A 27060-nucleotide genomic window follows, 5' to 3' on the forward strand; every position below is an offset into this window, starting at 1 on the left:
ACAAAAAAGAATAGTCCTATTATGTACCAGTGATGAAGGTTGCCTGCATTGTTGCTTCTAATGATGAGTATAATCTTGGGTTTAATATTGGGTACAATTCAGCAAGTAATCACGCCATATTGCCTGTGTGTGGTAGACTTGCTTTACCGCTGCATTAACAATGACAGAATTTGGGGCTACTGTAAATCGTCTCACCTTGTCGTAAGCTTAGCTTTCTGAAGGTCTGAAGCAGCTGTTTGTGTGTCTTGGTACTGTTGGGCTCCCACCATGGCACGACACAAAGGCACAGCTTGTGAATGCATTGCTGCTACAGAACATAAAACCCCTGCAAGGAATGTGTCCTCACACCTAGCTGTGACTCCTCTCTCTCTCTCTGAAACAGCTCAGAGATCTGATTGGTCAGGCCACAGACACCACAGGGGTCCCTCCGCTGTGGACTGAGCGTTGATAAGAAGCTCCCCCTCTAAAAAGGTTCTTTTCAGAATCGACTTGTGTCGATGTAAGGTTGAAACTGTAACTGCAACTTTTGTTCCGGTTTGGCTGTGCCAAACGATAGGATTAAGGATTCAGGCTCTCCAGCTTTCAGCGTTTAGGCCTCTCCATCCCAATCCTCCTGGACCAAACCTGGTCAGTGAGACCCACTTTACAGCTGCTCCAGAGAGCTCCGGCTACCCCAGTCCTCACTCCTGCCCTGAGCCGCTCAACATGAAAGAAAGCTTCCCCTACGTCCTTGGATACAGCCAGCGTGTTAGAGAGCACCAACAACTTTGTGTCACCAAGAAACCCAACAATCCTCATGATCCCCAATCGATCCCCCAACAGAGGACCAAGCGGATACAGCAAAACCCCTTCAACGCACAGTAAGGCTATTTGATGTTTACTGCATTGTCTAAGGAGCAATTTTGTATGTTTATGAACGGCACACAACAACAGTGTGATGAAGCTATTGTGTCTCGCTGTGGCAGATAAGATCTGCTTTTCTTCTTTCTTGTTGATTTCAAATGGTATTGATCTAATTGGTATTGCTGGAAGTTAATAAACCCTGTTATACCTTGTATAAGGAGCAGTTTTCTGGGATTTCTCTGTTCATATGTACCGTGATGGTTCATATGTAGGGTAATGGCCCATTATTAGTTTATTTTGTGAATCCTTAGTGATTTTTAATAATTGTATTGATGTCAATGATTTAATTTCACACCAGCTATTAACTGAAACAACACTACACTGTTCCCAACAGTCCAAGACAACTATTGTTGTAATCAAAGATTTCACCACAACTGTCAACTTTCATATGGAACTGCCCAAACTCACACAGTGTACAAGAGCCTTGACCCATTATCCATTTCCTGATTTTCGTATAAGGAAAGAATCCATTTCCTTGATGTTTCCTAAGAAAAAATGTTTCATTTGGGGTCAGAAAACATCACCGATGATGCCCTTGTATGTGAAGAAATCCTTTTTCTGAGACACAGGGCAGATGTTCAGGGATCAACAATACAGTTGCAGTAGGCAAAAGGTCGTGAATTAGTGTATGCTGGATGACATGGGATTTATGTTTTGTTTTTGTATTTTACTGCTGTTTACCAGGTCCTCCAGGGTAAACCTAACACTATTGATTACAGTCCTCCATAAATTCTACTGTCTGGAATGTTATAGTGGTTAATTGTTTGTAAAACTCACAGTTTGTGGTGTTGAACTGTTTGGTATTGTACGGAGAGGTGTTTCTAAAATTTTGTCCACTCCAATTACAATTTTTAGGGCACTTTGCTACCAAGCTGCAGGATTTCAATCCCCTTCAGTCCTTTCACAAAGCTGCAAAAATTGGGGCCGGTCACTTTGCACACCTCTCATGTCTTGTTTTTTTGTCATGTTTCGGGACATTTGAGAAGAGCGAAACGGTCGCGGTTGCCAACAGCGCCGGAGACAACAGTTGGGCCGCGTCTCTTGTCCTCAACTTGAGCCGGGCGTCCCACAGGGCCCCGACTATCATAATGACTTGTAAACAGAAGGGACGGCGGCTCGGTGTCAGCTCACATAAGTGTGCTGGGAAAAGCCTCAGCGTCATCCAATTGAGCCCCGCAACAATAAACACAGCATGAGGGGGGGGGACAAGGAAAGGTGGGAGATCGTTGACTTATCATCTCCATGGCAGAAAGTGTGCAGACACAGAGACTGGGTCAGGCTGAACTTGGCATTCATTCTGTGTGATTGTGTGCACTGTGTGCTCTTGCACCTCCATTGAATTTAAGACATTCAGAGAATATCTGATAATATAAACTAGTGTCATAAGTTGAGTTCAGTTTGTTCATTCAAACTTTTTACTACTTATTTCCTCTTCCTCTTCTGTGAGAGACGTTGCCGCAAACATTGTGAATGGAAATGTTTTTTGTTTCAGAGGTAAACCAATTAAGTTGCATCGTCGTCACTCCAGATGGCTGAAGCTTGTTGTTTGTATTTTTTTTTTTTCTCTTGCGAGCCTCGTGGGAGTCTGCTCCGCTTTAACAGTTACTGTAATTCCCCCAGAGCACTATTAATGCAAAATATAAAACTTAACACATCAATAAACACCACCAGCTGAGCTTCCTGTAAAGATGCACCTCCCAAACACCTTTTGCTGTCAACCTTTGGGAAACACTGACGTTACATGGAGACAAAAGGCAGGACGAGGATCTCTGATCGATGCCACCCGCAGCAGTCTTCAACCAGCTGTAAAACATTTCACAAATCGGATTTAGACATGACAGGCTTCTAATGAAATTACCCTTTTGTCAGACATGCTAAAGGCTACAGCATTACAGTGAACTGTGCTCTCATAGGTTGAAGTAAAATACAACAAGATGCTGCTGCTACCGTCACCGACTGTCCAAAGAACGTAATGTTGCTAAGCTGACTGCCTGCAGCTACAGGAGGTCACAGGGCAAAACACTGTTGGACTAAAAGAACAATAGTTCCTTTTCTGTGTGTGAAAGTGGAGGCTGTACAGTAGCTGCAGTAGCTGTTTCCATAATGGTCACTATAACTAGCAATCCTGCCATGTCTACAACTTCTATCATTATTAAATGACATTTATTGTATTTCTGTTGCATCTTCTTGATATTCTTAAATCTCCATATCCATCCAACTTATTTAGAGTCCTTAATTAACCTACACAGCCTGTCTTTGGTCGAAGGGAAAAAGGCCAATCCGGAGGGAACCATCGCTACCATGGGAGTAATGGGCAAACTCCCCCCAGAAGGACCGTCAGGCTGCCATCGAAGGCTAAACCCGACCCCTTCTCGCCGTGAGGTGACCGTGCTAACACAACTTAGAAGCCCTGAAACTACACGGGATTAAAAGTAATGTTGTTTAGCGTGTTAGGGTGCTTTAGCTTTTCAGTAATCGAGAGTGTGTGTGCAATCTGTTGATGTATCGCACACATTTTGGAACCCACACTGTAATTGTTCCTTTAGTTCACGGCATCTGCAAAGCACCTCGCTTAAATTCTTTGTAGGGAGTGCTGACAGACAGTTGTCACCAGCGGTGCTGTCACAGTTATTACAGCAATCCATCAAAGCCGTTATCCATTTACAGGTGAGTCACATCAGACAATGACATCAGATTAGATTACTACAGTGAAGATGACGGGGTATATGTGGAACAACCAGCCAAACAACCAGACCGTATTATTAAAACAGGCTCAGTCCACAGGACGGTAATCAGTTTTTGAAAATATCTCAGTCAAAACTGTGACTTCAATATTGCTGCAGGGTGTGAGTCAGCAAAGTGCAGCAGTGTGTACATGTAATCAGCAGGGACCGACGTGTCTGTCATACAGTCTCACCTGCCTCAATCACCATGTGTCATATCGACCTGCGCTGGCACCAGCAATGCCTGGAAAATGTGGCTCTAAAGGCTCTAAAGTTACAAACTTACTTACATAACTATCACCAGTTAGGGAACAAACATAAGACACTAGACATTAAAAATGACTTGTTTTAACTCACAATCTTTTCCTCAACTTAACCAAGTAGTTTAGTTGCACCAGTAAACGTAAAAAATAGTTCAAGGCCATTGACAAACGTTGGCACGTGGGAGTGTTATTCACTAGCAAGGACCACGGCATCCACTGCAGGCGTTTGTCATGAGTGAACGTGTAATGGATTGATTGATGATTGATGATGATTTCATCTGGTCGGTCATCCTGGGTTGTGGGGAACTATGTCGGAGGGTCCGTCCTGCGCCTGGTGGCACAGCGGACCCCTTCAGGGCAAAGAGGGAGAGGAAAGAAAAGGAAGGAAAAGAAAAAGGGGTTGGCAGGGTGGGGTTGTTGTGAGTGCGATCGCGAGGGACGAGTAGAGTGGGTTGAGCTGTATTAATGGAAATACCGGAAGGGGAGTGTTGGAGGCGTGTTCCTCCTCACAAAATACGCCGATTAGCTTCAGTCTGGTATGTGGAGAGGCTCAATGTACTCAATGTACTTACACACGTATACGAGAACAAAGGGACTCATGCGATCCTGGTGCATGCCTAACTGCCCATCTATGCTTTGACAGCGATCAAAACTCTACATAGCGATCGGGGTTAATGTTAAGGATGATGTCACATTGTGATCTACTTAAAGTGCCACACCAGGAGATGAAACAATAACGTTGCATATCACCACACAAATACGACGTCAGTGAAAATGATCATCGAGACAGGATGCGTTGCTGTTGGATGGTGCAGCCTGAACACGGAGTCCGTCACCGCAAAACATGCCAGACAAGAGAGCAGCGCTGCCGAGGGCAGCAGATCATAACAAGGCGCCCGCATGATAACAGCTTCCAGCCCGCCATCATCCGCTCAGCCGAGTCATGAGACTGGACCCGGGAACATGATCCGTTTTCCATACATCTTTCTGCTGGGTACACATTGCTGCACAATAGCTTCCTCTCATCTCAGCTTTCGCTCGGCGAGTGCAGCTACTGGCTGTGGCAAGCCGGTGGCGAGCTTCGGTACAGTGACAGGAGAGCGGCGCTGTTTGTAGGCCAGAAATCCTTCCATTCAAGATAGATCGCTTTCAAGGGCTCTCAACATGGTCATTGGGGCCCCGCCTCAGTGATGGGAATAACACGTGACAATAATCCAGGCCAAACATAGTGTAGACGTACGTGAAAACATTTCAAAACCCTACATCCTATTAAGAATATAGAGAGACAAACCAAATAGAGATGGACACGGAAGTGAGAATACAACATTCAATAAAGCAGGAACAGAAAGAAAGATTTAAAAATAAAAATGGAAACGGGAAAGACAATACTGCTTGTGTCTGCTGAAAGAGAGAGAGACGGAGAACGGAGCCAATGTTAAAGAGAGAGATTGCAGGAGAGATGGATTCCAAAGGTAGATGGGGAAAGGGAAGTTTGGGGTCCCCTAATTGAACTGCTGCCCCCGCGACCCGACCCTGGATAAGTAGTTGACAATAAGATGAGAGGTACATTAATAACTAACATTCAGATATTAACATTTTAACACCGTGCAACAACTCTCTGAGAGACCTGCAAGTTGACCTGTTCTGGATTCTTTGTTTCAGGATAGAAGCACATATTGGCATTTTATCGTTTTTGATGATTTTGTGGATTTACAAAATTTCCGTGAGAGAACACGAAAAACCTCGACATTGTGTGTGTCCTTCGTTCAGCCTTCGTCAATCACAACTCGTACAACACTTACGCTCACGGTCAGTTCATTTGGAATTGACGTCCCGTTTAGCGGCTGCATGGGACGTACCGGGCTAACCTAACTTCTTTTTACAGCATAAGTTTGTTTTGAGAGGACACTTGAATCTAGAGATTGTTACATAGTGTAACAATCTCTAGAGGCACTGAACATGCGTCAGTTGAAGGGCAGAGATTTTCGTAGGTGCTGTGAAAAATATGCTCATGATGGCACCTGAAACCCCAATTTTTATGAATTTCCTCCCATTTTGGCCAGTTCCCTAATATTTCATATTTTACAGCTATTTCAATTGTCATCATCCTTGTTTTCCAAATTGCATAAATTGTAGGGCTGTAGGAACGTTGTATTCTCCACGTATCCCCACTATGAACGGCAACACAGAGTGTAGAAGACATTTTAGAGGCACAGAGGAAGTAAAGTAAATGGAAAGATGCCAGAAAACATACACACGCTGAGGGATGTTTTACGTTATCTGTAGCAATGAGAGGGCGGTTCGGGTTTGAGTTCCTGCCAAACTTGAGCCTCCACACACAGCTCCCCAAGCAGCAGCTGCTCAAACTGATTGCAGCACAAAACAGCTGACTTTGAACTTCCAGACCTTTTCGTCAACACTGGAACAGCTGCGTCTGAAAAGAATGAAAGGTATGAAAACACAAGTTCTTTTCCTTCCTTGAGCGTCTTTGTAGATCTGACTAATTCCCCAAACTGTTCCAAGACTTCAGATTCATACATGACCTTGTTCACAGCCTGAAAGGCTTCCTTCCTGCTTTCTTACATGAACAACTGCAAAAAATATTTAAGGCATTTCAGGTGCTGTGCCAGACTGGGTAACTTATTGCAGATTTCACTCTACAATACACAGCACGAGCTCAAGAGTTCGCATTTCTTTCATGGTTCTTACTTCCTGTTTCTAAAAATGGGCTCCAGGAAGTGTAAGCTCAATCAACCAGCTCTATTTACATCCACATCTGACTTGCAGCCTGTTTACAGTAAAACAAAGTCATAAAAGGAAACAAAGACAGCCTGATTGGTTATTCATACAAGGTGTACTGCGCACAGTAACAGCAGCTTTGATCCTTTGTGTAGTGAATCAGCCAACAAATCAACAGACTTTATTCCGGGAACATCTTGTTGTCGTACACTTTTTTCTTCTCATGGTTTTCACCATTAAAAAAGAATTATTAATTGCAATGGAAATCTATATTTGTTGGTAGTAAAGTACAGTGTGTGTGTACCAAACACCCACAGCTTCAGTTTGTAGAGCCCGCATTGTCTTTTCAAAATAAAGGTCGGTTTGGTATTTGACGGGTCAGTTCAAAAGTTTTCTCATACAAACATAAACTTGGAAAACCTAAACTATAATCAACTAAATCCCAAAAACTGAGGACAAAAGTTGTTGTTGACATTTCTACAACCTGTTCTTTTCTTTCACTTCCTGCTTGGTCACCTTTCTCCTCCAAAATTCATTTAAATTGAATTTCCATTACATTCGGTTTTGTGGGAATTAAGAAATGTAACTGAAAACGAGTATATATATATATATACCCACATTGTCTTCACTATCAGCATCTCTAGTGGCTGAGCGATAAGACGCCACCAATGAACCGGAATGTATCCACGTGCTGTTGAAGCTGCTGCAGCCTGAATATGTTCAGTTTTGGTGCAAGTCTATGGTGCAGCTAGAAAGGCGATACAAGGGCTCATTTGCTACTCCTTAACCTCCTAATGTATTCAGCCTGTCTGTGCTCGACACTCTGACCATCTGTCACACTGAGAAAGTCAGTAAACAGCATGAGGAAGAGGGAAAGAGAACATGAGTGATGTACAAAGAAAGAAGTGAGTTGAAGTAAAGAGAAGTGAGATGGGGAAAGACGCTAGATGTCCAGTGCCCGAGGCAGAGAGACAGGGGAAGTCAAAGGCAGGTTGTTAATCCTCGCTGTTCATTTCATGCTCGGGTGGCTGTGCAGCCGTCCATGTTTCAAAGGCCTCGTAAACTCAACATTACGCCCCGCAGGGAAAATTAATGACTTCAATAAAAGTGCCACATTTTCCTGTGACGTTTCCCGCATCGTTCTTTATTGGACAAATCCTAATTTGGCCGTGATCACATCACCAGAGCTTGTTACTGTACTTCTGGAAAGGAATGAATGAGGAACTTTGTGTGTGTGTCTGTGTGTGTTTGTAGATGATGAAGTTATTTCCTTTCCGCAGCGGCCAAAACTCAGGACATGATGTATGATACTGTTTCCTTTTAGCTGAGCACCTGTGGGAACCACAGGTGAAAGATTTGAATTGTTTTCGTGGCAGTGATTTCAAAAAATAATTTGGCCACATTATGAACGCCCACATTTGGGATTGTTTTTACGCCAGGCCCATGAAGTAAAACATTTGACAACTGCAAATCCAATTTGTACCACTAGGTTTTGTTGAACTTCTTTCCCACAGCTGGAACAAAAAAGGATTGCGTAATTCTTCCCTCAGTGTCCCCAAACGGTCCATCTTCAACCATGACCATATGTTGTTGTGGGCGTGCTCTTGTTTTATTTTTGGTCCTTTGGCTTGTGTGGGGAAGGCATTTTCATTCTTTACACGTGGCATATATTGCTGTTTTTTAATAAAACCGCACCAGGCTTTCAACTAACTCCAATTTAAACCCATCTGTGTTCGTATTAGTCAAAGCAATGAACGTAGTATACGTAGCACAAAAGTGAGAATAGAGAGTCAACGAGTCAAACAAACACGGGACTTCCGCCCAAGAGAGTAAAAGATATACTTATTCAACCCAAACCACGATCTTACCGAGTAGTTTTGTTGTTGGAGTGAACTTTAAAATAAGTAATAACAAGGATGTCCTTGTTGGATTTTAATTTTGATAAGTGACTCATGCAATTTGACTAAAACCAATGCAAGAGGGAAGCCTGGAGCGTCATAACTGGAAGCGTAGGAACATTGACCAAGCTGCCATGTTTGCCGATAAGGGAGTCGGGCCTGTCGGATCGTTACAAGTTGAGCGTTCGCCCGCTGTCTTCCTTGTGCAGCGTCTGAAGTGTATTTGGACACGGCAGTTTGTTCTCAGCTGCTGCTCTGCACCTCAGGCAAATGATATCCCAGTGGAGGTTTGGATGTGGAGGTGTCAGCAGTTTTAATGGCGGGCTGCAGGAAACCTCCACCCATTTCTGAGGCGCTGCCTACCAGACTAATCCCATCGGAGCGCTGAGTTTGTTATTGTGTGTGTGTGTGTGTGTGTGTGTGTGTGTGTCACAGGGACAGAGAGGGAGCATGCATATGATTGTCGGAATTTCTGTTGAGTTGAGGGTATGTTGGGGGTGTAGATGAGTGACCTTAGTGAACTTTCAGATAGCAGACCCACCAAAATATAGAAACACATACAAAAAAGTATAAACGATATCTAAATAGCAACCACATTTGAAATCAAAGGATTGAAATCATCAGGTGAGACAAGTGATGTTATATACGTTTGTTTGAAATAAGTTTAAACAAGTTATTCGGTGGAATTTATAATTATGTGTATGAACCAACCGGGGGGAATAAAAGAAGTGCTGAAGAAATATTTGTCTTGATTAATTTTGGTTTAAATGTAATTATTAGTAAGAGCCCAACCAGAAGTTGGTTGAACCTGAAAACTGAAGATGTGGAGTGGCTTCCAGCCCTTCAGAGGTCATGTGAGGGTCATGACCTGGATGTGGGATTACGGTCAGACTCGGCAGCAGTTGGGCTGTGTCATATTGTGTAATAGGGTTACAGTTAGCAGCCATGGAGCGTTTTAACTCAATGAATAGTTAAAGAGAACAAACGTGTATGTGTTTAAGTGTGTCTGCATGGGAGTTTGACAGCGCCGGCCTGCTGCCAGGATGTGGCTGCTTCCTGTTTTGTCTCTTCTCGTCTGATTGGTCTCTCCTATTCTGGTTGCTGGTGTCGAGTGACATAAGGGCACAGAGGGTTGAAGTGTTAGGAATGTTTTTCCTCTTTACTCGTTACACATAACTGCCTGTTTTTATCCACCTCATTGTTGTGCTTCATCCCCGCAGTCCTGTACCCGTCGTCCAGCTGGCTAGCGGTGTAAACTTTTCCTAATACGGTGAGCGTGACGGAGTTATCCGTGTGTCTCCTGATGCTCTTGTGCTTCATGTCCCTTACTCCCGAACATGTCCCACTGGATCTGTCCCCGTTGATTTAAAAACCAAGTATGGGAATCAAAAGGTGGCGTTAGCACGAATGCATCCAGCTAGCTAAACCTTCCCGTGTAGCATCTCTACAGAAGCTTTTGCATGTGTGACTTCCCTTTCACGCCAGTCCGTTTTTTCGCCAGAGTTCTTCTGTCAAACGAGTCTTGGAGGACAGATTTGACCAAGTTTCGGTTGGCTCGCCATTGTCATGCCAATAAAACGGTGCCTCGCAACACTTGCCCTGACGAGAGCGCAGCCTTGAGGCCAAACAACGAAGGCTGAATCTATTTTAGGAAGCTGATTGGCTAAATGATGTATCACACATTTATATCTTTAACCAGTAATTGGCTAAACTGTTAAACCCGCCTCCTTTGGGCCTGGGCCGAGCCCAGCTGAGACATGGTGACAGGCGCAGAGGAGGTGCAGGAAAAGCCTATATTTGGTACAGATATCTTATTTGACAAAAACGACTGGGTATAGTCCATACTTCAGAAACACAAATACACAAATATTGACAATTTATCAGATGTATTATTAATATTATTTTTTGGGGCTCAAGGTGGGGCCAGGCCCCATGGCCCTCTATGGGCCAGCCGCCACCGTTTAAAGGATATAATCATATTATTAGCTAGAAATGTAAAAACAGAAACACTGGAACTCTCTTCTTGGCAGAATAGATGAGGCTTTTGTATTCCAAAATACCTCAGTATTGTTTAGTATATTTTAAATTTCATTAATAATAAACAGGCTTATCCGTCAGCCTGAGGCTTAGCTGGCGGTCAGTCAGGCTCCAATCAGTGAGGTCAAATCAGGAGCGCTCAGTAAATCGAACCAGCTGGCATAGTGGGGAAAAGAGAAGTTACAGCAAATTAAAACTGACTCGCCAGAGCATTGTTATTCTGTGTAGAGAAGGTTGAGAGGGGACACGGTGCCATGCTGGATAGCAGTATGTACAACCCCAATGTTCTACTAGATCTGGAATATTGTCATTTTAGGGAATATTAGTGTGCATGTACTGTATTACTGTAAATGTCATAAATGAGTCTGTAATGCACTATATTCAATGACTGAATTACATGTGCATTGTTTTTCCTGAGAATGCTTTATAAAATACATTTTCATTTCTTGAAAAGTAATTATAACTTAAATTGAATTACTGCTTTTGTAACCTGGTCTTAAATCTTAAATGTTCCTTTGAGAAAATTGATAACTTCCTTATTCCTAATCTGACCATTCTACCGTACATTGTACATCAATCAACAGCATTATAGATGTTGGGACTAGACTCTTGTAGGTTTTAGTCGTTTGTGCTCTGTCTCCATGCCGCTCCAGCAGGATGTCAGTCCAACAATAATAAATCCTTGAAGACACCAAGACACTCAGTCCTACTACACACTGCAGGAGGAAGTACTGTAGTTCTGGATACAGATTCCAGTCCACAACAATTTCATTTTTGTTTACGGCATCAACAATCTACTCCGATCCGATGGCAATATTTACTTCAATGTTTATGCATATCCATTTCCTGAGATGTAACCAATGATGCCTTGGAGTACGTGGGTGAACTTGCCTTGGTGGGTTTCTCTTGTCTTGTTTGGAGGCGAGAGGGCAGAGCCTTGGGAGTTAAAATATAATATAAATTTCAACTCCAATAAGCTGCAGCTGTATTTCCCCTCCAGCAATTCAATTTAGTATCTCAGACCCTTATGGTGTTCGGTAGATGACGGTCTTTAGTAGAAAACATGTCTCTTTGTGACCGCCTGTGTTTATGTCTGTTGATTTGCTGTCAAATTAGTCTTTTACCATATTTTCACTTTGTCCTCTTTTCATGTCGAGCGGCAGGAGCTGTGATGGTTCGGACTGTCGCCTCGCAGCAAGGAGTTCCTTAACCACCCAGCGGCCTTTCTGTGTGGAGTCTGCATGTTCTCCCCGTGTCGGCGTGGTTTCTCTGCGGGTACCCCGACTTCCTTCCACAGTCCAAAGACATGCTGCGGGTGTCGTGTTAATGGCCCGTAGGTGTGTGAATGTGACGGTTGTTCGTGTCAATGTGGCGGCCATGCGATTGACTGGCACCTCTCGCCTGATGTTAGCTGGGATTGACTCCAGCAACCCCTGTGACGTGACGTCACACTTGACTGCACTAAATTCTCTTAATAGCATTGCTACTATTACTAGTCTTCACATATGAGAGTAATCCCATAAGGCATTTTACAAATTATTCATCCATATGTCAGCATAATGTATCTGACATTGAAAATCATGCACACAGAGGTGCTGAGACGAACACACACACATACAGCTTGATATTTATTTGACGGATCGTATATCTTTTTGCCCTATTTTCATGAGAGGAAAATCCAATTATGTTTAATAATCTACGTCACTAAAACATCCAATGGAGAATTGAGCAGAAACAGTTAAAAGAGAGAGGGAGACCCTGAGAGCGAAAAACACACATTCCAAATTGCAGACATCCAAATTCACTAAACACACAGACTCAAACACACAAAGGGTCAACTGTTAAAAGCTGTATGCTATTTTCTCCATTTTATGAACATTATTTAAGCATATACGGTTGAAATTGAGAGAAATAGATCTTCTCCTTACAACATTACCATAAAAAGTCAAACATCATCAATGTTTAGCCGTAGCTTGCTAGCTACTAAACTACTAAAACTCTATGATCTTATGTGGTTTTAAGAGCAAAAGCGGCATTTGACCACTAATCTCATGTTGTGTTAAAGCTTCTCTGACCCAAAGCTCTACAGCTACCCACCAAGAAACAAAGAAAAGCCTCGTTATGTCATTGCGGTGTTGACTCAAGAGGGCAGCAGCACATCCATTGAACCTGCCTCCATTTCTGCTGCAGGTGTTTGTCTGAGGAGGAGCCTGAACACACACCTTTACACCTCTGTGTGCGCATCCACTTCTTTCAACTGCTAATCTCTTCTACTGCTGTTGGGTTCAAGCCTCAGTCTGGACTAAAAAGTCTTTTTAGCACGGACACAGTTTCAGGTGTATCAGGTGTTGTTAGGGCAGCTTGAGAGAGTAAGAGATGGGAGGAAGAAATAAGAGACGGAGAAAAAGAGGAAAAATTGATCAAGGAAAAGAAAAGGGAGGGATGAGAGAGACCAAAGAGAGGGAGGTGAGAGAAGTGTAAAGAGAGTGCAGATGATGTGAGGGATGGAAAAGGGGGCGAGCTAAATGGAGACCGAGAATGTAATTTTGGATCTAGGCAAAAGAAAGAGATGAGAAGAGAAGAGTAGAAGCGGAGGAACGTAAAATCAAAGAAGAGGGAGCGATGAGACGGAAACACAACGAAGAAGAAAAGAGAGAGAATGAGAATAGAGGAGAAAGTCATTGATCTTGAAAATAAAATGAGGAACGGTGAGGAAAAGGAAAGTCGATGGAGAGATAACGGTTTAATGGGTGAGAAAGAAAGGAGACAGAGTGAGAGAGAGAGATGTTATCGACCATATGAAAGTGCTGTAATGTCGCTGCCCCCCCCCACACACACACACACACACACATTTTATTTTCCCTCTAATTTGATTAAAACTCCTCCTCCCCGTCTGCAGGTTGTCAGCCGTGTCACTCAACATACCGGCTCTGTTGCGTTACACGGCCTCGCGCTGGGAAGGCTTTCAACATCTGTTCATACCAGGATACATTTTTCCATTTGAAGAAGTGAAACTAAGTTCTGGCGATATTGGATTTCCCCTATTGATAATGTTTCTTTTGGAAAAACACTGAAGAATAAATATATAAATATATATATATATATAAATACCTATAGTCAAAAAGTCCAAAGTAATCATTTCCAAAAACAAAATAGATTATTCACTGCAGTGAGAAACAAAATTCAAACGTTGTTTGCTCTTCAGCGTTTACCCTTTAATAACAGGACCGGAACAATGTTGTTGTTTTTTAAATTGCAACAAAAAAAACAATGCAGTGAAGCAAAAAGAAAGCAATGGTAAAAGGCACTGAACAGAGTAAAATCCATAAGAGCTGTGGAATATCAAACACGAGTCTAACGCTCCCTTCAACTAAACTGCAACTTGGCTTCGAGGTTCGATTTAATTACTAAGGGGATGAAAATCTGATACTCACCTCTGTTCATTCTCACACAACACCTTTTAATGCTACTAATTTATTTCTTAGAGTTCTTGACTCATTCAATTAAAAAGAGCACAAAACTTTCTTATCATGAGTCACTTTGTGAATATCACTGGTAAGTCAAAGAATAGCACACGTGGTAACAGCAAAGGTAGAAGCACACCAGCGTTTCAAAGTCAAAGTTCATAGTCAAACTTAAGTTATTTCTCAAGAAACATAATTGTCTTATTGCCGTGACAACCAACGAAGCACCGGTAGGAAGGAGGCATTGTTGCTGATGCAAGTGAGCGCTCGACACCGGAAAACAGAAGCAGAGTCGCCCGCGGTTAAACCCACCACCCTGCTCAGGCCCCGCAAAATAAAGGTGTAGGTCACTGAACAGAGGCCACTGCCGTGTGGGAGTGTGTATGTGTGTGTGTGTGTGTGTGTGTGTGCGTGCCTGCGTGTGCGACTTAAACCGTGGTCCCAGGCGCTCGCCAGTGAGTTACCCCTCTAATTAAGAGACCAGAATCGCAGCACCTCTGTCTCCAGAACAATTATCCAATTAGACGAGATGCTGACGTTTATCTCAATGAACTGGACAAAGAGAATCCATTTGTCCATCCATCAGCCCAACGCGTGTGTGCATTTACTTTAGCTGGATTCAACTGTTGGTCAACTCGCCGGTTATGCGCTAATAACCTCCCTGGAGGATCAATCGCTCCAACTTAAACACTCACAATGGTACAGTCAAACTAGATTGCAATTGTGCTTTCTTTGTCTGCTGGTATCGTTGCATGGTGTCTCAATTGCTTTCTTTGGCAACACAACTATATTCAGGTGGAGATCAATGTAAAGTTCAAACAATCAATATTTCAGGTGTCATTTAAATGGCTTATAGGTGTAATTGCAACTTTTGCAGCAACTGTGGATTGGATAACAATTCAAGAGAATGTTTTTAAGCAGGGGAAAAAAAGGAGCGTGAACTTCAACTCATTCACTCAATATTTTCATGTCGCCAAAAAAAGCATTGATTTTCAATGTTGTTCTCAGAATAAAACAAGCTTGACAACATTAGCCACCATCATCCGCGCCCGCTGACTGCTGCCAGGCCGCTTTACATTCCTCCATCACTTAAAGGGGGGTGCTGTCCTTAGTGCTGAAACAGAGCCGAGAAAATTGATAGACAGAACGCAGTCTCTTCATTCGGTTTCTTCGCCAAAACCGGTATCAAACCCCTACGAACAGCTGTTTGGTCGACGAGGGTTCGATATCGAGCAGAATACCTCCCTTCTGCCCCCAAAGTTTCCATTTGTTAACTCTCTCAGCTCCTTGGCTGTTTGCACTGTTGGAGCTGTCAGCACCTTCGGCTGCTCGTCTCCACACTGAGAGTCGTGTGGAAACAATCCCTCAATCATGGAGATTTTCTGAATTGGCAATTTAGCACATATTCGCTTTTATAGTTTTTTTTAATCTTGCTGCATAATGCAAGATGATGTTACTTCCAGCTAGGACCCCACACACTACATAGAGTTGAACAATCCAATAGAACCAAATTGTTTCAAAAATAAGCACAACTTCCCCTTTTCGCACAACAGCCTGTCGTCAAGTTATGCTACGTTATGTGCTATGCCGTGTTATGTTGCAGAGTCGTGTGACGAAGTAGCGCAGTAGGTGTCGATCCTCCCGTCAGGGTAGCTGTTAGCGCTTTCCTCCACAGTATCACTGTAGCCGTTCTGGCTTCTAATCACAGTGATTACCTAACCACAGAGGCCCTTAAGTGCTGTTTGTCTGAACTCCTCTCTGCTCTGTCTCTCTTTCACGTTCACCCTCCTCTGGCGCTCCTTCTTTATCCTCCTGTCCTCTTCCCTCCATCCACCATATCTCTGCCTCCTCCTCTCTTTTCTTTTCTTCCCCCAATTTATGCTCATACCGCTTTCCATGCTGTCCTGTGGAAAAGGAGTCACACTGGTTTGCTTGTTCTTTTCTCTCACTTTCTAGTAGGTGCCTTCTCATGTCCTCACCCTAAATGTTACTTTTCTTTTTGCAGGAAGAGTTGGTGGCTCTAAAAAGAAATAAATGTCATGAGATCCTACAAATCCTCAGGATTCATCTTCTGAGCCTTAAAGATATCTGTAACTATTTAAGTGCCCTTAAATGGGAGATGAGATATCTGAGTGTGGTCAGAATCTTTGGTCCAAACTTCATTGCCGTCCTCAGAGCTGCACTTCTCAACAAACATGCTCTCCAGGAATAACAGCACACCCATCTTCCCCCTGGGGCCAACGCAATCTTTTAAAGGTCACGCCGGCGTATAACGCAGGGAGACGGTGAATAAGGGGGGAGGGGAGAGAGAATTATTGGACTGATCAGGGGTTGGGGGGGTTAAGAAGAGGGGAGTAAAGGCAACCAGTGAGTAAAGAAGAAGCTCATAGCAAACCGCAATCATCCCTCTGCCTTCAAGGTCGGGTGGGGGAGGACAGATTATCTTTCCGTCGAGGTTGGAAATAGTTCAGCGCGAGAGGATGGGGGAGAAGGGGAAGAATGGAGGAGGAGGAGGAGGAGGAGGAGGAGAGGACTGAGGAGCAGGATGGAAGAGGAGGAGGAGAGGACTGAGGAGCAGGATGAAGGAGGAGAGGACTGAGGAGCAGGATGGAGGAGGAGGAGGAGGAGGAGGAGAGGACTGAGGAGCAGGATGGAGGAGGAGGAGGAGAAGGAGAGGACTGAGGAGCAGGATGGAGGAGGAGGAGGAGAAGGAGAGGACTGAGGAGCAGGATGGAGGAGGAGAGGACTGAGGAGCAGGATGGAGGAGGAGGAGGAGAGGACTGAGGAGCAGGATGGAGGAGGAGGAGGAGGAGGAGAGGACTGAGGAGCAGGGTGGAGGAGGAGGAGGAGAGGACTGAGGAGCAGGATGAAGGAGGAGGAGGAGGAGGAGAGGACTGAGGAGCAGGATGGAGGAGGAGGAGGAGAGGACTGAGGAGCAGGATGAAGGAGGAGGAGGAGGAGGAGAGGACTGAGGAGCAGGATGGAGGAGGAGGAGGAGGAGGAGAGGACTGAGGAGCAGGATGAAGGAGGAGGAGGAGGAGGAGAGGACTGAGGAGCAGGATGGAGGAGGAGGAGGAGAGGACTGAGGAGCAGGATGGAGGAGGAGGAGGAGGAGGAGAGGACTGAGGAGCAGGGTGGAGGAGGAGGAGGAGAGGACTGAGGAGCAGGATGAAGGAGGAGGAGGAGGAGGAGAGGACTGAGGAGCAGGATGGAGGAGGAGGAGGAGAGGACTGAGGAGCAGGATGAAGGAGGAGGAGGAGGAGGAGAGGACTGAGGAGCAGGATGGAGGAGGAGGAGGAGGAGGAGAGGACTGAGGAGCAGGATGAAGGAGGAGGAGGAGGAGGAGAGGACTGAGGAGCAGGATGGAGGAGGAGGAGGAGAGGACTGAGGAGCAGGATGGAGGAGGAGGAGGAGAGGACTGAGGAGCAGGATGAAGGAGGAGAGGACTGAGGAGCAGGATGGAGGAGGAGGAGGAGAGGACTGAGGAGCAGGATGAAGGAGGCGGGTTGTAATGTTGTTAAAAGGAAAGAGAGGAGCAGAGAGGTGCATAACGGCAGTCAATGCTGTTTTCCTCAGAATGGGAGCAAAGAGGGAGAACACAGAGATTGGGGAACAAAAGAAGAACAAGTAAAACAGAGACCAGGGAGGAAAAAAGGAGGAAAAGAGTGCAGACAGAAGTATTGAAAAGGAGATTCTACTGATTTTAATTCTGCACAAAGAAGGGAGGATTCATTGTGCCGGCTGTTAAAAAACACAAGATCTGCTCGGTGAAGCGCGATGCTTGCCAGGAGATCACAGCCTCTCTCTCTCTTTCTCTCTTTCTCTCTCTCTCTCTCCCTCTCTCTCTCCCTCTCACTCTCCCTCTCTCTCTCTGCCTCAAATGCTCGACTGCTTAACACCAAAATCACATATGGACTCATTTGTGTAGAAGGTGCATCAAAGCAAGTATCCCACAAGAATCAGATGAAGAAAAAGCAAGTGGCTGATTAACTTCTCACTATCCGTGAATCCACAAGTTGATTCGGTCAAACTCTATCTGTCCTCCCCCTGGAGTTGTTTTGGTTTCATTATCCGTAAAGCATTTAGTCCCCCACACCCACCACACAATTTTTTTTCAAAGCCACATTAAGAAACGGAAGACGCTGGCCAGGAAGCAATCCTTCAGAGACGTGTCACTTCTCTAACAGTCCTCTCGCGTGATCCACAGCTCAGCTCAAAGAGAGCAGCGAATGTGCCACCGCGGCACCAAGACGTCCCTTCGCACTCAGCGGAGCCTCCTTGCTGCCTCGGGTTTCTTCATCATGGGTTTCTTACGAGAGGGAAACACCTGAACACAACACTGTCCTGCTAGAACTTCTCTGGACCGCTCCGAGGGGAACCGCATGCAGCCCTGCAGCAGCCCCTCTGGCTCAGTGAGGACCGCGTCGATGTGTCCTTGGGCAGCACACTTGACCCCTGTGTCCTCGAGCCGGGTGTGTGAATGCCGTGGGTGTTAATAACTGGGCTATACACCTGCCACGGTGTTTGAGTGGGCCATGTTCCCGTACACTCCATCCACCATTTACAAACTAAAAACTGCTGTGTGTGAAATACTTCCCTCATAATATGGGTCATTTCAGATATGGAGAACAGTATATTTTCTGGCAATTCAATTCAAGTGCATTTTCTTGTTGTTTTTATTGCTTTTTTTTAAATACTTGACGAATGAAAAGTGTTTTCTCATTTAATTACAAAAACATATTTATTGTTATACATTGGCGATGTATGAGTTTATCACAATGTGCTTCCATTGAAAGACAATAAATCCCCACATTGACTATCACAGCGCTCTGCACGGCTCCAGAACCTTTTCCTGTCAGGTCCCGTGCACCCAGCGCGATGAAGCAGAGGGGCTCAGTGACACGGGCGGCTGATTCAGTTCAGTACAGTCTCATGATTTATTAATTGTACGCGGTCAAAACCCCTGGAGCTGTGGCAGACACATAAGTGTTCGCTGTCCTGTGCAGTCAGCGGTTCCAGCTCACCACGGCCCCCTTCTAATGCAATCCAACAAGTTAATGGGAGGATCAACCAAAGAGTGAGAAACGTCACGCTGTGTGAAGAACGTCAGCGACGTCCGACGCGTAGGAGACAAACGGAGTTCAGATGCAGGGGAAAGAGCCCAGATGTTCTCACACTGCATGTTTGGACTGTTTCTGTGACGGCTTAAGACCCCTCTGACGGCACTTGATTATGTGCAGTAAGAGCTGTTCTGCTCACTTACTGTGGTGTATTTTATCCGGGCCGTAAAAAAACATAAACACAAGCGATGCGTGACTGAATGTGATGGGATGTGATTATACGGACAAACTGACCTGATGAACCCACCGCCAGGAACACTAACGGAAACCGGAAAACTACAGGAAATGTAGATAGATGGATGGGTGTAAGACTGATTGATTGATTTAGGGACTACTATAGGTAGATAAATAGACAGACAGATCAAGGTACTAGTTTTTTCATCTCTATATTTCTGCAGTGACATATATCGAATAGTAAAAACAGAAGATTCGCTTTTTATGATCTGTTAAGGTATTCGGGCCTTCTAGGATATAACTACCACAAATTGTGCAAGATTATAATTAAATGCCACGTTATATAAACAACTATTAACATCGATATGTTTCTGTGTTGTTGTTGTTATTGGTTGTGAAAATAGGTATTGAACGCACCTCTTAAGTGCGCGTTCTAGGTGACTAATGAGTCTAAAAATGCGCGTTCACGCCCACATTCCCACAACTACACGGAGCAGACTTTCTGTAGCAGGTGTTTCCCTCTCACGTCTTCCACTGTGCGGGTGGAGACAGATGAGTGAAGATAAGAGCGTACTCACGTTCAGCTCCCCGTCAGCAAAGTCACCTTCAACAACGGCGCGTATCCACCCAGAGGGGGAGGGAGGGAGAACGCTCATCTCATTCAACCTCCGCGAGAAGAAAAGAAGTGATGATGGTCCGTTTAAGCAGCTTCCACAGAGCAGCACGGTGCAGACTGAGCGACGGCGGCCGGTCGACTGGGGCACGGGGAGGGAGGGAGGGAGGGAGAGAGGGCGGAACAGTCTTCAACTCATGCAGAATGCCTCTCTCTCTACTGCTCTCTCTCTCTCTCTCTCTCTCTCTCTCTCTCTCTCTCTCTCTCTCTCTCTCTCTCTCTTTGCTTCTGCCGCACAAGAGCATAAAGTGAAAATTACTTTTTTCCGGCCAAGAAATATGCAAAAAGCTAAATGTCTGTGATTGTTGTTCAATATTGTGTTTGTGAAAACATTTGGATAGTCAGTAATATTACAAAGAGGCATAAAAAATGTATGTTCCATAGTTCCATTCCATTACCAAAGTTTCAGTGTGTTCATTCATTAGGACGTATTAGCTGTAAAGGGTCATAATGTTCATAATGTTTTCATCAGTGAAGAACTGAAAGAAACGTTTCCGTCCTGGAAAGGGAGGAGTGGGGGCTTTTCAGTCAGTTGCAACCTACAACCACACCACTAGATGTCACCAGACCACACTGCCACTTTAATTGATGAAGTACTCACCTATTGGCCCGTGTCGTTTCTGTATTAAAAATATGGTCAATGCTTGCTGGTCAGAGGGGAGAATTCCAGTTCCGTGGCACTTTTACATCGGCCATCTGCCTTAGACCTGAAAGACACTAAAACTACAGCAGACCTGAGGAGAGTGAATGACCAGTGAATAGACCTCACAAGTGTGTAGGATGATTCAAAGTATAGGGGAGTCTAACGTAAAGCAGCATTATCACAAGGGAGTTTGTATTGTTGTGATGTCTTTCAAAACTGTGTGTGTATGTGTGTGTGTGTGAGAGAGAGAGAGAAATCCATTAATAGCAATGAAGTTAAAGCCGAGCTCGCTAGTGCAAAACATCTCCCAGCAATGAACTCATGATGTCTCAGTTACGACTTAATAAAATTGCATCCAGTTCATCACCTCTTTAGGAAAGTGAGCAGCGCAAAGCAACTAGGTGTGACGTTCTAGACTTACGACAGAGGATCTGGCTCTGAATACCTTTCGTCCACTTGATCTTGTTATACAAAAGACTGAGTGGGCATTTTCCAACATCACGTAATTAAACAGGAGTACCACTTGGTTGGCGGCAGGCGTTTTGGGGGCTGACGGGCTGTTACAGGCGGCTGTGGTTGAGCCCAGCTGTAGGGGAGACGGGAGGGGGAGTGTTCAGGGCAGGGAGCCGGTGTAGGGAGGTAATGGGCCTCAGTTGTCTGCCATCTGGTGACGGCATCTTCTCTCTATGAAACCATTGGCAGGGCCAGAGGTTGCAGGAGAGCAATGAGAACATAAAGGTTCCAGGCGGTCTTCATGACGGACAGAGCACACGGCGCAGTACCAGGAAGATAAAATCCCATTAAGAAACGCTACCTGTGTGTAGCGTTTGGCTCCGTGTGACCCCGCGACATGAACGGAATTCGGTACTGATGCGATGAAAGAGGGTTATGCGATTAGGGGGTGATCCCTGCAAAGTCACAACTTACGGCAGACAAAAAGTATGTAGTACAGGATATTAATATAAGTAGCAGTACTAGGAGGTTGACAAATAAACAACCTAGATGTCATACTGTAAATGCAGCCCTGTCCATACGCATTTCTTTATATCAGTCTATTCTCTACACGCACCAGTCACACCTGATCAGTGTTTCCCCCCAGTCACCTGGAGGTTTCTCCCTCCTGAGGATCTGCTCTTCGTTCACTCATTAACACCCACTATAAATAGAGCGCCGTTCATCCTCCTTGTTTTTCTGGATCATTAATGATGCCTACAGTACACAGCTATTGCATTCCCTGTAGTCCTGCTGTCTCTGCCCGCTCCCAGTTTCCTCCAATATTTTGTCAAACCTTTAATTAACCAGAAAAGTACCATTTAAAATCTCTTATTGAAAATATGTTGCTAAATGTAACTTTTTTATGTGTGATTGTAGCAGCTTGTCTACAAGTCGTTCCAAAAATCCTCTCAACCACTTTGCAGTCAGTGAAAACCATCAAAAGCAGTAAATGTCTTTTTGTTTGGCAACCACAGGGGCAGGACTCAGAAGCAGACGCAGGCAAGACGAGGTCGGGTGAAGAATATAAGGTTTACTGAAGCGGGTTTTCGGTACACTGTCCTCAGTCAACAGGCAACGGGGGCCAAATCGGCAGGCAAAACGCAAAGGTACATGGAACACTTGTCAAGACACGGCGACCACACGCTAGGAATCGCTGTGAGCAGACTGAGACGAACTGGCACAGAACATACGATTGACACAGACTAAAGACACGCGACAGGACAAGCAATGGGACAAATCTTTATTGCTCTTTATTAGTTTTATGAGCTGTTATGCCCGTGTGAAGTCACAATTCCCAATCAGAAATCGATTTATGTTGCTGTGAAGACATCTCCATCAAAGCTAAATGTTAATATTAGGGCTGTCAAAATGAACGCGTTAATCTATGCGATTAATGTTATTAATGCAATAAAATATTTTAACTCAGCGAACGCAACCCCTGAAACCGCCGCTAGCTGTAGTCAGTTAGATCGGAGCGACCTAGTCGAAGATGGAGAGAGCCTTTTTCTAGGATAAATACTTCCTCCACAGCTGCAGTGCAACCAGGTCTTCCCACGCTGTACAAAGGCTTTTATGTAATATTTTTGTCTCCGTCCAGCACATGTGACATGGTATCAAAACAGTGGGCTCACTTCAACATGTGCCTGTGAGAACGTGTCCACACCCATCGCAATGTGCCAACTCTGTTTGGACAGGTGGCGTCCGCCGAACGCCGTGGATCCAGGAATCAGCACCATGCGGAGATGAAAAGATCAAACTTCTTGTTCATTACTTTATGTAATCCTTTCCCCGTCCGTAGAGGGTTGGTGAGCCTCGAGCAATACTCAAGATGCCCAAACGTTGTTAGCAGACTATTTATTAAGGTTATTTGGGTTTTTGGTTGATCTAGACTGAAATATCTCAACAACTGGATATATTTCCACTAAAGTTTGGTAGTTCCATTCATGGTCCTCAGGAGATGACCCAACAATGACCTTGTCAAGGAGATCTGACCTTCCTGGGAGTCATGACTGACACATGGCCGCCTCGAATATCATACGTCATGTTGAAATAACTGAATTCCTTTCTGGTTTTAATCCATGCTGTGGATGCTGTTCGTTTCTCACAAGTGAAAAGTTTTGTTTTAAGTGTAATGTATTTTGAGACCGATTCTTATCCACAGACGATATAAACCATTTGGATTTAAGATTAAATATTGCAGATGTGATGCGCACCTGCATCTATTTACTGATGTACAGACAGACACCAGCATGTAAGTTACTCTGGAGCACTCTGATGCACTTTGGTAGAAGAATGGACATCTACTGTACACAAAGAAGGGTTTTCTTTTCAGGACAACCAGCAGACGCCCAATACATCAACACGTTCCTCAAAGGGCTGTTGGCAGCGGCTCAGACATCCCGGCGTTGCAGGGAATAGTCTGTAAGACACGATCTGCATTCTTGACCTTCTCCCCTCCCTCTTTCTGACTTTGTATCCCAGTCTTTCAGCTTTCTCCATCTTTTGATTTGTTTTATTTTGCTGCTCTCTTTCTCTGCCCCTTTCATCACAAAGAACAAACTACTGTTCAGTTCGTCCCGTCCTTCTGTATGCGGCCACACACAATCGTGAAGGTCTACCTCAGGAGGAGGGACTGGATGCTATGTGCAAATACGCACAGCGAAATGAACACTTTCTAAGACCTCGTTTGATAACGGTAACACTTTCACTCGCAACGTAGCCTCAAAATGTTACAACGCACTTCCAAAATCCTTCACTGAACAATAGACTCTCCGTTGTGAGATCTGCTTCTTAACTCGTTGAGCAATCACAATTAAGTTCCTCATCTCTTACGTCAAAACAATGAAAACTGCTCTGATATTCTGCAGATCCTTTTTCAGGCTTCACTCTTTTCCCTTATGATGTAATTATATTTAGGCACATAAAACAACCTGGTTATCTTGAGAGAAATATAACGCTTTGTCACTGTTACAATAATGGACCACTTGTTCACCTGAACGTAAATGTCACAGGCAGACGCTCCCCGTCCCCGGAATATTGAGCTGCGAAGATCGGGACCTCAGTCACCCCTCTGTTTTGAGCCATAATGGTTTGTGCCATCTGGGATCAGCCCACCGACTCACCTGGGGCTCGTCACTAATCAGAGCCAGCCCTGTACTTAAGCCTGTGACTCCCCAAAGCTCCTTGCGAAGTCTTGTGCATGTTCCATCACATTCCGAGCGTTTTCCCGATCTCCTGTTCTTGCCTGTTATTGACCTCTCGTTTGTCCCAGACCTCGTTCCTGCCTGCCTGATCCTCAACGGTACTTCTGCCTAACTCCACGTAATCCCGGCTTTCGACCACCCGCCTGTACTCCGGATACGACCACGCCTGACCCCCTGACGGTGCCTCTGTTTATCCCCGCTCTCCTGGCTTTCGACCCTCTGCCCGCCTACTGGACTCGACCACGCCTAACCCTTGTCTGTACTTCCACAATAAAGCTGCGCTCTGCGCTTGGGTTTCACTCCTGTCTCTTGTGGTGCGTTACAGAAGACTTCGCCTTCAATCAGACCCAGCAGAGTCGCAGAGTCCCTTCAGTCCTTGGAGATGTCCGACCCGGACCAGCGGGCTGTAGGAGGCCCCAGCATGGCACATATCGTCAAACATCTTGCCGCGGTCCAAGCAGAGCACGGTCAACGACTGGGTCGAGTCGGGGAGTCCGTGCACAACTTAGCAGCAGCGCTCCAGGATTTCCAGCAGTACACAGTACATACGGCTGTTCAGGCGCTCGCCGCTACTGCCCCTGTCGAGGCTCCCTCTACCAGAGGAACCCTCGCACCAGCGTTACCACAGTCAGCACTTCATCTAGCGCCACCTCAGCGATATGATGGTAGTCCCGAACTCTGCAGAGGTTTCCTGACGCAGTGCTCGTTGATATTTGAACTGCAATCCCCACAGTTTGCTTCAGACCGTGCTAAAGTGGCATTTATCATCTCTAGGCTCACAGGAAGAGCCTTGGTGTGGGCCACGGCCGTGTGGGACCAACAGGAACCTGTCTGTTCCGACCATGAGGGGTTCATGCAACGGCTAAGACAGGTGTTTGGTCACTCTACTAGCCTGCAGGAGGCTGCGAGGCGCCTCCTGAAGTTACGCCAGGGCCCACGGTCAGTGTCTGACTTTTCGATAGACTTCAGGACCTTGGCAACAGAAAGCGGGTGGGAAGACTCTGCCCTGATGCCCACCTTTTATCATGGCCTTAGCGAGTCTCTTAAGGATGAACTGGTGAACAGGGACTGGGGCAATACCCTTGAGGACCTCATCAGCCTGGCTACCCAACTCGACCGTCGCAGGAGGGAGAGACAGGAGTGAAACCCAAGCGCAGAGCGCAGCTTTATTGTGGAAGTACAGACAAGGGTTAGGCGTGGTCGAGTCCAGTAGGCGGGCAGAGGGTCGAAAGCCAGGAGAGCGGGGATAAACAGAGGCACCGTCAGGGGGTCAGGCGTGGTCGTATCCGGAGTACAGGCGGGTGGTCGAAAGCCGGGATTACGTGGAGTTAGGCAGAAGTACCGTTGAGGATCAGGCAGGCAGGAACGAGGTCTGGGACAAACGAGAGGTCAATAACAGGCAAGAACAGGAGATCGGGAAAACGCTCGGAATGTGATGGAACATGCACAAGACTTCGCAAGGAGCTTTGGGGAGTCACAGGCTTAAGTACAGGGCTGGCTCTAATTAGTGGCGAGCCCCAGGTGAGTCGGTGGGCTGATCCCAGATGGCACAAACCATTATGGCTCAAAACAGAGGGGTGACTGAGGTCCCGATCTTCGCACCTCAATATTCCGGGGACGGGGAGCGTCTGCCTGTGACAGTAAACATATGGATCTTATGGTGTAGTTCAGTAAGGAAGACTCTTTTTACATCACAGGTAATTTATACCTGTGATAATACCTCAGTCGGTGGCTCAGCTGATATTTGCGGCGTTCGCGTTTAAACAACCAACCAAATGCGGCACTGTGTCCCTAAACCAATCATATTGTTGCTGTCAAACTTTTAAAGCGGTCCCCTCCGCTGTTTCTGTCAGGTGTCATTTCAGCTCGAAACTGGATGCGACCCTCCTCCACCCGAAGCACCTCCAGCCAGCTGTCAGTCACGCTTACAGTCACCACCACCAGCAGTGTCTGGACTGCAGGGGGGGTTCTGGCGGCATCACGGCCCCTTGATTATCCCGGTTTAGGATGGAGTCCAAACGCCACCGATTTGGAACGAGTCTCTTGATTGGAATGTGTGTCGTAAAGGGGCATTTGCTGAACGATTCAGTCACTTGGAGGCCAGTCTCTGTCAAATATGTGCATTAAATACCAAATGCAGAGCAGTATGTTCAAAATGATTGTGTTTTATGTTAAACGGTAAAGTACCAATAAAGTACATTTCAATACATTCTTAAGTGTCAGTAGATCTTTTACTCTCCGTGTGTGATGTTGTTATGAAACTGTGTCTGGAATATTAATTGATGTTTGTATTATACCAAATACAACATCTTGGCAGACACCGGAGTGTATTAAGCAAACTGTAACACATGCAGAGATGATAAACTGTTGTGTGATGCTGACATTCTGCGCAAGGACCTAATAAACCACCAACAAACATCTATAACAAATACGTTGTATTCTGGGACTTGTAACACGCTGACAACTATTACTTTACAAGACATTAATGCAGTTAATGAATCATTCAGCTGGATCTACTTAATTAAACATGATTTGATGATGTTCACCAAAATCATAAATAAAATGCTGTTTTTCTAAATGTTTATTTATATAAATGGAATCTATTGTTGATGGAATATTGCCGGGGTATTCAACTAAAATGTAATGAGGTCCAGTTGGTGAAAATTTCTAGAAGCAAAAGTCCAGAAGATCATAATGTAACAATTCAGTGTGATTAAGGGATTAG

The 27060-nt window shown here is 45.2% G+C and overlaps 1 protein-coding gene and 2 long non-coding RNA genes across 8 annotated transcripts in view; 2 read left to right on the forward strand and 1 right to left on the reverse strand.

The window, feature by feature from the left end:
• Window positions 1-20082, reverse strand: part of gpr4 (G protein-coupled receptor 4) — a 34370-nt gene extending 14288 nt beyond the window's left edge. For 2 of the 4 annotated variants that reach the window (XM_040187069.2, XM_040187061.2), the window contains exon 1: window positions 19900-20082. The gene's annotated coding sequence lies outside the window, so the exon portion shown is untranslated. Of the gene's footprint in view, window positions 1-6143; window positions 6324-19899 lie in introns of all 4 variants that reach the window. The other 2 variants (XM_078080332.1, XM_078080306.1) reach the window with 2 other exon arrangements.
• LOC144383321 (uncharacterized) lies at window positions 1-26948 on the forward strand. The gene is made up of 4 exons (XR_013450681.1): window positions 1-860; window positions 22107-22238; window positions 22827-25000; window positions 25110-26948. It is a non-coding gene; the product is annotated as an uncharacterized LOC144383321 (long non-coding RNA).
• LOC120825465 (uncharacterized) lies at window positions 6207-16062 on the forward strand. 3 transcript variants are annotated; one of them, XR_013450712.1, is made up of 3 exons: window positions 6207-6339; window positions 9747-11900; window positions 16033-16062. It is a non-coding gene; the product is annotated as an uncharacterized LOC120825465 (long non-coding RNA). The 3 variants fall into 3 exon arrangements; XR_005713106.2 differs by having other exon boundaries at window positions 9747-9796; window positions 11727-16062; XR_013450701.1 differs by having other exon boundaries at window positions 9747-16062.
• Window positions 26949-27060: the final 112 nt, after the last annotated feature.

This window comes from Gasterosteus aculeatus, chromosome 1 (assembly GCF_964276395.1).
Source record: "Gasterosteus aculeatus chromosome 1, fGasAcu3.hap1.1, whole genome shotgun sequence".
NCBI lineage: Eukaryota > Metazoa > Chordata > Actinopteri > Perciformes > Gasterosteidae > Gasterosteus > Gasterosteus aculeatus.